The sequence below is a fragment of the Artemia sp. Qi Xiang Cuo genome, chromosome 21 (assembly GCF_049724085.1).
Source record: "Artemia sp. Qi Xiang Cuo chromosome 21, ASM4972408v1, whole genome shotgun sequence".
Taxonomy (NCBI): domain Eukaryota; kingdom Metazoa; phylum Arthropoda; class Branchiopoda; order Anostraca; family Artemiidae; genus Artemia; species Artemia sp. Qi Xiang Cuo.
In genome coordinates, this window is record NC_142814.1 from 41,106,711 (window position 1) to 41,119,622 (window position 12,912).

Here is a 12,912-nt window from a genome sequence, read left to right on the forward strand (position 1 = left end):
TTACCCAATTTTCTACTTTTTCGCGAGAGGTGAAACTACAAATTTTAATAAATTTTTTAAAGAAAAATTATGCTGAGCACATGATAAAGGGATAATTTTAAATTTGACTAAATCGGAAAAAATATTACACCACATTAGTGTAACTGGTGCTTGGGGCCAATTTGAAAACACTGCTTGCTACGTATTGTCCCAACCCAGCAGCGGCAAAAGTACAATGATCCAAAATAATTTTAAAAGTTTTTTGCACTAATAGCATCCCAAATATATTTTTAATACCTACAGAATAGCTATGTTATAACGATTAAGACAACAATCAATAAAATCTGAAAGAAATCGATTTTGAATAAAAAATTATAATTGATTCCTATGATTATTTTCGCAGCTCACAGATAAAAAGATGAAATTTATGTTATATCATGGGCTTAATAAGAATTAAATCTACCAGCGTTCCTCAAAGAGTGAGACCTATTCACAACGAGATTTTACTAAGGCCTGAGACACACTTGGCATTTTTTTTTCCGAACGCTTGTTTTACGGAGGTGTTTTACTTCTCTAAAACGGACACACTAGGTGGTGCATTCTACCGATGCAACATCAGTAGATCGTAGTAGATCTGATAGATCATAAAAAGATCATGTGAATCTAACAAATTTATCAAACAAATCAAAGCCTTTTTGTATTTTCATTGAAAATAATTGAAAAAACGACAAATTTGCCCCATCCCCTACACATTAAAAAATACACTGTATGCCCCCTATATTTACATGAATTTATTACACGTACAGGCATTAGGGGGGAGGAGTAAAGCTAGAAGTTATTCTGAAAACCAATGGGTAGAAATTTTCTCAATGTAAATGAATTCAAGTTTTGTTAAAGTAGTATTTAGTTTAGGACACCTATATTGGATTAACTCTATTTTTTTTTTTCATTTTAGGCTCAAAGGCATGGTTTTATTTGGGCCAAAACCCCTAATACTTCTAGCTCCTTATCTGATTTTTTTTTTTTTTTTTTTTTTTTACAAATTCCCTCTCCCTTCCAAGGAAAAGAAATTAATTTTTTAATTCTTTTTTTTTTGTTTTTTTTTTATGAAACATCCTCTGCAAACACATTCAATCATCAGCAGGTTTCAGCGGTAAAAAAAAAAAAAAAAAAAAAAGAAAAAAAAAAATACTGAGTGTGTCTGCATCTGCTTCTATTTAGTTCAATAGGTCATCTTCGGCGTAGGGGTTAGGGGTTAAATAAACGATCGTTTATTTTGCCTTTCTTTTTTTGTAGTGACAATGGACGGCTGCATTGTTACCGTCAACGTTTGTTTTACCGAGAGTTTGTTTTGCGCTCAATGTATCCGTCGCAATACTATCCAATACACCTCTAAGAAACGCTCGGTAAAAAAAAAAAAAAATGTCATGGGGTTAACACAGAGAATTAGCTAGCGCTAACTTGAGGCAATCAGATTTCTCACAGAATCCTCTGATTGGCTGAAAAATTCTATGAAAAATTCTTTAGTCGGAAAACTGAAAATAAGCTGAATTTTAATTCAATAAAGATTAGAGTTCAACAAAAGTCTTTAGTTTATACTAAACCTAAGATATTCTGAACTTACAGATCCTTTTGTTTTTAAAATATTTGTATTGATTACATAATAACAATAGCTAAGTTACTGTGCAGAGCAGAGAAAATAAAAAACAATAGACGAAATATTTCTAGTATAATCTTTTGGTAAAATTGATCGTTAACCTCATTGCAATCAGAGATATCTATTGAATGGAAGAAGTATGAGGGGTTCGAGATATTATTGCCAACCCCCTAGCTTCTAATAAAAATAATTTTATTTTTGTTGAAAAAAACATCAGTGATATTATCATTGAAAAATTCAAAAAACTACACAATTGCCCTCGCCTAGATTTTGAAAATTCCGCTTTTGCCCTTCCCTCTTAGTTTCGTGAATTAACGCCCGTAATTCGCAATGTGAGGGCAAGACGAAGGAACGAATAGTACAATAATAATTAACCAAATAATTTCGGCAAGTAATGTTTCTTTCGCAATGCGTTGTAGAACTTTCACTCCAGCCTAACTGAAAGTTACATTACATAACCTTACGGCGAATATTTTGTAAGGAACACAGTAAGAGCCAAAATAACTCGCGCTGTACTTGGTGTTTTACACTATGTAAATTTACATTAAGTTACGGATAAGCTAATACAGCAGCAACAAAATGGAATTTCTGTGTGAGCAACTAATAAATTTTGAAAGTAAATTTTAAATTTTTCTGTGATAGCCTTTCCCACATGACCAGAGCTTGAATCTCCATTTCACATTTTCAACTTTTATATAGTTTCCGGTAGGCTTCTATTAACCGGACTCTTTTGATATCTCAAACTCGAGACGCGTTGAAAAACCCGTTTTTCAATGGGATGATACAAGACTCCGCTGTAGAGAAATACAATGTATAGCGTGGTTTTAATTGCGTATAAGATATTTAAAGTGTTATTTTTTGTTGTGTTTTTTTCGGGGCGGGGGGGGGGGAGAAAGGGACCTAGGTTCGGTTACGTATTTAATATATACTATACTTTGGCCCCCCCCCCTACTGTGCAAATATATAGCCCAAATTTGTATCTAAACTATTATATAGTAATCCTATTTTATTTCATTAGCATTTACGAAACTAGCACTGTATAAAAGAGTCCAGTTAATAGAAGAGTGCCTAGTTTCCTTATGATGATTGGGATTATTAACAATCACTCTAGCATAGAAAAATACATGCGTAGTTTGAAAGCCTCTAAACACTAAATGATAATGTGAAAACTCTCATTTCAGTTTTTTTTTTTTTTTTTTTTTTTTTTTTTTTTTTTTGCTTATGGCCGGTAGTTGAGGCTTCAAACTTGTTTTTTTATGGGTAATAACCAAATTTCTCACAAAAGTCACAGTTAGGTTTCAAGAGTCAAAGTTATAAAAACAAATATTTTATTTTAATTGTTTTTGAACTGTTTATCAGTGTTGTAGGTTTTACGTGGACCTTCCCTGAATCGCAACCGTTATATATTAATGACGCACTAGGATGTTTTAAATAAATAAATTTTCATATTTTGTTTTGTTAAACTAAGCGGATCCCTTAACACTAGGATCTTGAGGTATCTTGGCATGGATGTATTTATGGAAGGGAGGACAGAGGAGAGTCGTTTTTTAGATTGATTTACAGGATTCTTTCTTAACTCTCTCTGAAAGATAATGGTGAAAATGTGTTGCCTACAAATACTTTTTTTGTCTGCCATTTCTCTATTTGAGCTGGTGCCTTATTTTTTAACCTATTTTTGATCCTAAGGTCGGGTAGTTGCACACAGACTATTAAAATAAAGTCATGTTATGTTATTTAACATTCCTTTTATTTTATTTTATAGATAATTAAAATCTGGGGGAAAAATACGGGAAGCGTTGGATGATTTCCCCCCAACCAAGTGTTGCACTCCTAGCCGAAGGCAGTGAATCAGGAGACCCCCTGCGCAACGCCGACCATTGGTCAGCATGCGAAAAAGTTTAAATTTCGTTATTTTCTTGTACCATTTTTTGTTTTTAAATTATTCTTTATTCAATTTCATTTTCAATTTGCACACCTTTACTGTTGCTTACTCTTTTTCTTTTTGTGTTATAAATTCAGTATTATTTCAGCGCATATTTGGCATATAAATTTGTCTTTGGTTTCTTCTGTTTTCAAAGAAAAGTTCTACTTTTCTTTGAAAACAGATTTTTTCAAGCAAAGTACTTTGCTTGAAGCTATAGCAATTTCTACGTTATTCTATAGAAGCTCTACACCTTTTCAAAGAGATTCAGAGCTCCCTCACATGGCATATGGAATTCTATGGAAGCTATAGCAAGGACTGGTTTGTTGGGTATAGTCTGGTTTGGTGGATGTAGTCTGGTTTAGTTTTTTCAAAGAGAGTGAGTATTTGACATTTTTGCAAAAAGGGATTCGCAAATTGGACACTATGAACGATATTAATTAATGTTTTGAATAATAGGAGTGTGAATGATTCTAATTAGTGATTGGATTGTATGAAGGGGGAGAAAAAAGGATTAAACTGATTAGCATTTAAGGTAGCCCCGAAAGAATTGTTAACTCAGGTAATTTGTTATAGATTTGAAACATCATCAGTCTATGAAAATGGCTAACGACGGTAGAATGACATTGTGACTTGACCTAGCTTTACCTTTCCGATATGGTCTGTATAATACACAAGTGATGTTTGATAAGTATTGTCAATTTAAATAGGATCTAACGTTCTCTTCGTTCCCCCATTTCTGAGGGCAGGGGAGGGGAGGGGTCAATTTTGGAGGGAAAACCAAAAATACTCATAATCAAAAATAAACGGGATCTGCCTCAAGGGTACGGCTCAAAGACCCTTCCTTCCCACATTTCTGAGGGCAGGGGAGGGAGAGGGGGAGTCAATTTCAGAGGGAAAACCAAAAATACTCAGAATCGAAAATAAACAGGATCTGTCTCATGGGCAAAGCTCAGAGGTCCTTCGTTCCCCCATTTCTGAGGGCCGGGGCGGGGAGGGGTCAATTTTGGAGGGAAAACCAAAAATACTCAGAATCGAAAATAAACGGGATCTGCCTCAAGGGGAAGGCTCAAAGACCCTTCGTTCCCACATTTCTGAGGGCAGGGGAGGGAGAGGGGAGTCAATTTCAGAGGGAAAACCAAAAATACTCAGAATCGAAAATAAACAGGATCTGTCTCATGGGCAAAGCTCAGAGGTCTTTCGTTCCTCCATTTCTGAGGGGCATGAGAGGGAGGGGGTCAATTTTGGAGGGAAAAACCAAAATACTCAGTATAAAAAATAAACGGGCATCTGCCTCAAGGGGAAGGCTCAGAGGCCCTTCGTTCCCCCTTTTCGGAGGGGCCGGAGAGGTGGGGGGGTCAATTTTGGAGGGAAAACTAAAAATACTCAGAATCGAAAATAAACGGGAATCTGCCTCAAGGGGAAGGCTCAGAGGCCCTTCATTCCCCCATTTCTGAGGGGCAGGCGAGGTGGGGAGTCAATTTTGAAGGGAAAACCAAAAATAATCAGAATCGAAAATAAATGAGATCTGCCTCAAGGGGAAGACTCAGAGGCCCTTTGTTCCCACATTTCTGAGGGCAGGGGAGGGAGAGGGGGTAATATCAATATTTGTAACGATTCTATTTGAACTTTCTCCAAGTTGATCAAATTGATCTCAAAAGGGTTCATGATAAAAAAATACTAATCAGCATCTATAAATAAATGAAACCCAAACCGAAAAGAAATTACAATAAATAATCGAGTCAAACTCAAAACAAGCAGAAATTAACATAAGTTGGGGGCAAAACCTCTATGCCTTCCCAAGACCAGTGTGGGGGAATTGGGGGTTAGGTGGGAGGATCTTTCCATGGGGGGGGCTATGGATTTCCCAGCATTATTTAAAAAACTTCCTATGCTAAATTAAACAAAAGTTTAGGATATTTTTGTCACTTTGTAGTTTACACACTAATATCAATATTTGTAACGATTCTATTTGAACTTTCTCCAAGTTGATCAAATTGATGTCAAAAGGGTTCATGATAAAAAAAATACTAATCAGCATCTATAAATAAATGAAACCCAAACCGAAAAGAAATTAGAATAAATAATCGAGTCAAACTCAAAACGAGCAGAAATTAACATAAGTTGGGTGCAAAACCCCTATGCATTCCCAAGGCCAGAGTGGGGGGTTGGGGGTTAGGTGGGAGGTTCTTTCCATGGCGGAGGCTTTGGATTTCCCAGCATTATTTAAAAAGCTTCCTATGCTAATTAAACAAAAGTTTTGGATATTTTTGTCAGTTTGTGGTTGAGTTTACTTAAAAAAAAAAAACTACCACTAATCAGAATCTATAAATAAATGAAACCCAAACCGAAAAGAAATTACAATAAATAATCGAGTCAAACTCAAAACGAGCAGAAATTAACATAAGTTGGGGGCAAAACCCCTATGCCTTCCCAAGGCTAGTGTGGGGGGTTGGGGGTTAGGTGGGAGGATCTTTCCATGGAGGTGGCTATGGATTTCCCAGCATTATTTAAAAAGCTTCCTATGCTAATTAAACAAAAGTTTTGGATATTTTTGTCAGTTTGTAGTTTACACACTAATATCAATATTTGTAACGATTCTATTTGAACTTTCTCCAAGTAAGTGTGGGGGGTTGGGGGTTAGGTGGGGGGATCTTTCCATGGAGGAGGCTATGGATTTCCCAGCATTATTTAAAAAGCTTCCTATGCTAATTAAACAAAAGTTTTGGATATTTTTGTCAGTTTGTAGTTTACACACTAATATCAATATTTGTAACGATTCTATTTGAACTTTCTCCAAGTTGATCAAATTGATCTCAAAAGGGTTCATGATAAAAAAAAATACTAATCAGCATCTATATATAAATGAAACCCAAACCGAAAAGAAATTACAATAAATAATCGCGTCAAACTCAAAACGAGCAGAAATTAACATAAGTTGGGGACAAAACCCCTATGCCTTCCCAAGACCAGTGTGGGGGGGGGGGGGGTTAGGTGGGAGGATCATTCCATGGAGGGGGCTATGGATTTCCCGGCATTATTTAAAAAGCTTCCTATGCTAATTAAACAAAAGTTTTGGATATTTTTGTCAGTTTGTAGTTTACACACTAATATCAATATTTGTAACGATTCTATTTGAACTTTCTCCAAGTTGATCAAATTGATCTCAAAAGGGTTCATGATAAAAAAAAATACTAATCAAGAAATCTCTTCTTATCAGTATACATTATACCTTGGAAATTAAGCCTCTTCTTATCATTATTCTGCAATTCAAACGCTTAATACCCCAAGCATATGCGAGTCAAATTTCACTTTAAAGTGCAGGCATATCTGATGAAATAATTTAAGTCGTATGATCAATTTAGTAAGGACACTCGATATCCTTAAAATGTCTGATTCAAACTATTAAACCTAAGGAAATTCATATATTTGGAATCAGTATACAAAGCCAAAATATTTTTTTTTGGGGGGGGGGGCAATGATAGAGTGGATGTCTTAGACTAGTCATAGTGATGTACTCTGGCATGAATTGCTTTCGAAAACTCGGATGAATTAGTTGAAAATAAAGTTTTAACAAGAAATGCTAGCGTATCTGATGAAATAATTTAAGTCGTATGATAAATTTAATTTATTTTTTTTAATACAGTAGTTTTTCAGTAATGACACTCGATATCCTAAAAGTGTTTGATTCAAACTTTTACCTTGACCATCGATATTGTTAGCAGAATTTCAAAAGGATCGCTTTAGAGTGCTGGCGTATCTGATGAAATAATTTAGGTCGTATGATCAATTTTTTTTTTTTAATTTAGTAGTTTTTCAGTAAGGACACTCGATATCCTAAAAGTGTTTTATTCAAATTTTTAACTTGAGCATCGATATTGTTATCAGAATTTCAAAAGGATCGTTTGTGAGTGCTGGCATATCTGATAAAATAATTTAGGTCGTATGATCAATTTTTTCGTTTAATGCAGTAGTTTTTCAGTAAGGACACTCGATAACCTAAAAGTATTTGATTCAAACTTTTACCTTGAGAATCGATGTTGTTAGAAGAATTTCAAAAGGATCGTTTATGAGTGCTGGCGTATCTGATGAAATAATTTAGGTCGTATGATATTAGTGGTAGTTTTTTTTAAGTAAACTCGATGTTTCTCTGTGATTCAATCCCAACGTCCCCCTGCTCTGAGTGTTGAAAATGATTTCACGACATTATTTTAGTTTTTTTTTCTTGCCCCAAACTATTTTTTTTCATGAACCCTTTTGAAATCAATTTGATCAACTACTTGGTGCCCATTAAAAACGAAATTTTTGAGTTAAATAAGTAGTTTTTGTATCTTTTAAAAGAGCTTTAAGGGGTTTGAGAGATTTTTTTTGTTCGGCATAGATGAAAGGTCCAATACCTCACTTAAACTAAGAGGTTAAATTTTGATATTGTTTGACAATTTACTAAATTTTAAGGTTTTATTTAGTTTCAAAATGTTTTTGTCAGTCACCTTCTTTAATCATTCACAAACAATACTGAAGAAAACCAATTTCCACTGTTTATCGACATTAAATTGTTAAGAAGATTATTATTTCATTTATAATTTTAGTGTTTTGGATTTTATATTGATGAAGAATTTGGACACAACTTTGACTAGTTATTTTTTTGGTTCGGGATTGATGAAAGGTCCAATACCTGAGTTAAACTAAGAGGTTACATTTTGATATTGTTTGACAATTTACTAAATTTTAAGGTTTTCTTTAGTTTCAAAATGTTTTTGTCAGTCACCATCTTTAATCATTCACAAACAATAATGAAGCGAAAGGTCCAATACCTCAGTTAAACTAAGAGGTTACGTTTTGATATTGCATAAAGAAAGAAAAACGAGCGAAAATGGGGTTTTTATAGGCCAAATGAAGATACTGAAAAAACAAAGCGAATATTTCGAGAGGACAAACGCCCCTCTTCTTCAGCGCGAAACGAAACGATGCATCAATAAAAGCTAAAAATTAAAAGAGTTAAAACCAACTACCTAACAACCATAAAAGCGAGCTATTCGCCAATATCCGCGATTTGCACAAAATCCAAAAAATATGAACAGCCATCGACGGATACTAGCGAACAACTGACAAAGAATCCGTCGATGGCAGTTCATATTTTTTTGGATTTTGCGCAAATCGCAGATATTGGCGAATAACTCGCTTTTATGGTTGTTAGGTTGTTGGTTTTAATTCTTTTAATTTTTGGCTTTTATTGATACATCGTTTCGTTTCGCGCTGAAGAGGAGAGGCGTTTGTCCTCTCGAAATATTCGCTTTGTTTTTTCAGTATCTTCATTTGGCCTATAAAAACCCCATTTTTGCTCGTTTTTCTTTCTTTATGTGATGTCAGGCCAATGTGGTTTAAGAAATTATCTTTGTTTGGATATTGTTTGACAATTTACTAAATTTTAAGGTTTTCTTTAGTTTCAAAATGTTTTTGTCAGTCACCATCTTTAATCATTCACAAACAATACTGAAGAAAACTGATTTCCACTGTTTATCGATATTAAATTATTAAGAAGGCTATTATTTCATTGAACTATTTTTTTTTATTGTGAGCTCTTTTGAAATCAATTTGATCAACTACTTGGTGACAAACGAAATTTTTGAGTTAAATAAGTATATTTTGTATCTTTTAAAAGAGTTTTAAGGGGTTTGAGAGATTTTTTTTGTTCGGCATAGATGAAAGGTTCAATACCTCACTTAAATTAAGAGGTTACATTTTGATATTGTTTGACAATTTACTAAATTTTAAGGTTTTCTTTAGTTTCAAAATGTTTTTGTCAGTCACCACCTTTAATCATTCACAAACAATACTGAAGAAAACCAATTTTCACTGTTTATCGATATTAAATTGTGAAGAAGGTAATTATGCTATTTATAATTTTCATGTTTTTGATTTTATATTGATTATAAATTTGGAAACAACTTCGACTAGTTATTTTTTTTGTTCGGCATTGATGAACGGTCCAATTCCTGAGTTAAACTAAGAGGTTACATGTTGATATTGTTTGACGATTTACTAAATTTTAAGGTTTTCTTTAGTTTCAAAATGTTTTTGTCAGTCACCATCTTTAATCATTCACAAACAATACTAAAGAAAACCGTTTAAACACAACTTCGAGTAGTTTTTTTTTTTCTTCGGCATATATGAAAGATCCAATACCTCAGTTAAACTAAGAGGTTATATTTTGATATTGTTTGACAATTTACTAAATTTTAAGGTTTTCTTTATTTTCAAAATGTTTTTGCCAGACAACATCTTTAATCATTCACAAACAATACTGAAGAAAACCGATTTCCACTGTTTATCGACATTAAGTTGTTAAGAAGGCTATTATTTAATTGAAATACGCATTTACATTTTTAATTTTCATGTTTTTGATTTTATGTTGACGAAGAATTTTAACACATCTTCAACTAGTTATTTTTTTTTGTTCGGCATAGATGAAAGGTCCAATACCTCAGTTAAACTAAGAGGTTACATTTTGGCATCGTTTGACAATGTACTGAATTTTAAGGTTTTCTTATACAAGAGTCAGAACACACATTACACACAGACACACACACACAAACATACACACATGTTACCAAATTCCACATTATTGCACAGAAATACCAAAATCATAGGTTAGGTTAGCCTATGTACGCGCGTACATAGGCTAACCTAACCTATGATTTTGGTATTTCTGTGCAATGTGGAATTTGGTAACATGTGTGTATGTTTGTGTGTGTGTGTCTGTGTGTGTTTGTGTGTTCCGACTCTTGTATAAGAAAACCTTAAAATTTAGTAAATTGTCAAACGATGTCAAAATGTAGCCTCTTAGTTTAACTGAGGTATTGGACCTTTCATATATGCCGAACAAAAAAAATAACTAGTTGAAGATGTGTTTAAATTCTTCATCAACATAAAATTCAAAAACATGAAAATTAAAAATGTAAATGCGTATTTCAATGAAATAATAGCCTTCTTAACAACTTAATGTCGATAAACAGTGGAAATCGGTTTTCTTCAGTATTGTTTGTCAATGATTAAAGATGGTGACTGACAAAAACATTTTTAAACTAAAAAAAACCTTAAAATTTAGTAAATTGTCAAACAATATCAAAATGTAACCTCTTAGTTTAACTGAGGTATTGGACCTTTCATCTATGCCGAACAAAAAAAATAACTAGTTGATGTTGTGTTTAATCGGTTTTCTTTAGTATTGTTTGTGAATGATTAAACATGTTGACTGACAAAAACATTTTGAAACTAAAGAAAACCTTAAAATTTAGTAAATTGTCAAACAATATCAAAATGTAACCTCTTAGTTTAACTGAGGTATTGGACCTTTCATCTATGCCGAACAAAAAAAATAACTAGTTGAAGTTGTGTTTAAATTCTTCATCAATATAAAATCAAAAACATGAAAATTATAAAATTAAATAATAGCCTTCTTAACAATTTAATGTCGATAAACAGTGGAAATTGGTTTTCTTCAGCACTGTTTGTGAATGATTAAAGATTGTGACTGACAAAAACATTTTGAAACTAAAGAAAACCTTAAAATTTAGTAAATTGTCAAACAATATCAAAATATAACCTCTTAGTTCAAGTGAGGTATTGGACCTTTCATCTATGCCGAACAAAAAAAATCTCTCAAACCCCTTAAAGCTCTTTTAAAAGATACAAAAACTACTTATTTAACTCAAAAATTTCGTTTGGCACCAAGTAGTTGATCAAATTGATTTCAAAAGGGTTCATGATAAAAAAAAAGTTCAAAGAAATAATAGCCTTCTTAACAATTTAATGTCGATAAACAGTGGAAATCGGCTTTCTTCAGTATTGTTTGTGAATGATTAAAGATGGTGACTGACAAAAACATTTTGAAACTAAAGAAAACCTTAAAATTTAGTAAATTGTCAAACAATATCAAAACGTAACCTCTTAGTTTAACTGAGGTATTGGACCTTTCGCTTCATTATTGATTGTGTATTATTAAAGATGGTGACTGGCAAAAACATTTTGAAAATAAGAAAAAACATAAAATTTAGCAAATTGTCAAACAATATCATAATGTCACCTCTTAGTTTTACTGAGGGGTTGTATCTCTCATAAATGCAAAACCGCAAAATTAGTAGTTGAAGGTGTCTAAATTCTTAATCAGTATAACAAAAAAAGCCTGAAAATTTATAAATGAAATAATTGCCTTCTTAACAATTTAATATTGATAAACGGTGGAAATAGTTTGTCTTCGGTATTGTTTGTGAATGATTAAAGATGGTGATTGACAAAAACATTTTGAAACTAAAGAAAACCTTAAAATTTAGTAAATTTTCAAACAATATCAAAATGTAACCTCTTAGTTTAAGTGATGTATTGGACCTTTCATCTATGCCGAACAAAATAAATCCCTCCAACCCCTTAAAATTCTTTTAAAATATACAAAAACTACTTATTTAACTCAAAAATTTCGTTTTTAATGGGAACCAAGTAGTTGATCAAATTGATTTGAAAAGGGTTCACGATAAAAAAATAGTTTGGGGCAAGAAAAAAAAACTAAAATAATGTCGTGAAATCATTTTCAACACTCAGAGCAAGGGGACGTTGGGATTGAATCATAGAGAAACATCGAGTTTACTTAAAAAAAACTACCACTAATATCATACGACCTAAATTATTTCATCAGATACGCCAGCACTCATAAACGATCCTTTATAAATTCTTCTAACAACATCGATTCTCAAGGTAAAAACTACTGCATTAAAAAAAAATTAAATTGATCATACGACCTAAATTATTTCATCAGATACGCCAGCACTCACAAACGATCCTTTTGAAATTCTGCTAACAATATCGATGCTCAAGGTAAAAGTTTGAATCAAACCCATTTAGGTTATCGAGTGTCCTTACTGAAAAACTACTACATTAAAAAAAAAAAATTGATTATACGACCTAAATTATTTCATCAGATACGCCAGCACTCATAAACGATCCTTTTGAAATTCTGCTAACAATATCGATGCTCAAGGTAAAAGTTTGAATCAAACACTTTTAGGATATCGAGTGTCCTTACTGAAAAACTACTATTAAAAAAAATTAAATTTATCATACGACCTAAATTATTTCATCAGATATGCTAGCATTTCTTGTTAAAACTTTATTTTCAACTAATTCATCCGAGTTTTCGAAAGCAATTCATGTCAAAGTACATCACTATGACTAGTCTAAGACATCCACTCTATCATCGCCCCCCGCCCCCACCAAAAAAAAATATATTGGCTTTGTATACTGATTCCAAATATATGAATTTCCTTAGGTTTAATAGTTTGAATCAGACATTTTAAGGATA

The 12,912-nt window shown here is 32.8% G+C and overlaps 1 protein-coding gene across 1 annotated transcript in view; it reads right to left on the reverse strand.

Annotated features, from left to right (window-relative positions):
- The window catches only part of LOC148939551 (sodium/mannose cotransporter SLC5A10-like), a 200,568-nt gene that overhangs the window by 155,558 nt on the left and 32,098 nt on the right, over positions 1-12,912 (reverse strand). The window lies entirely within an intron of this gene.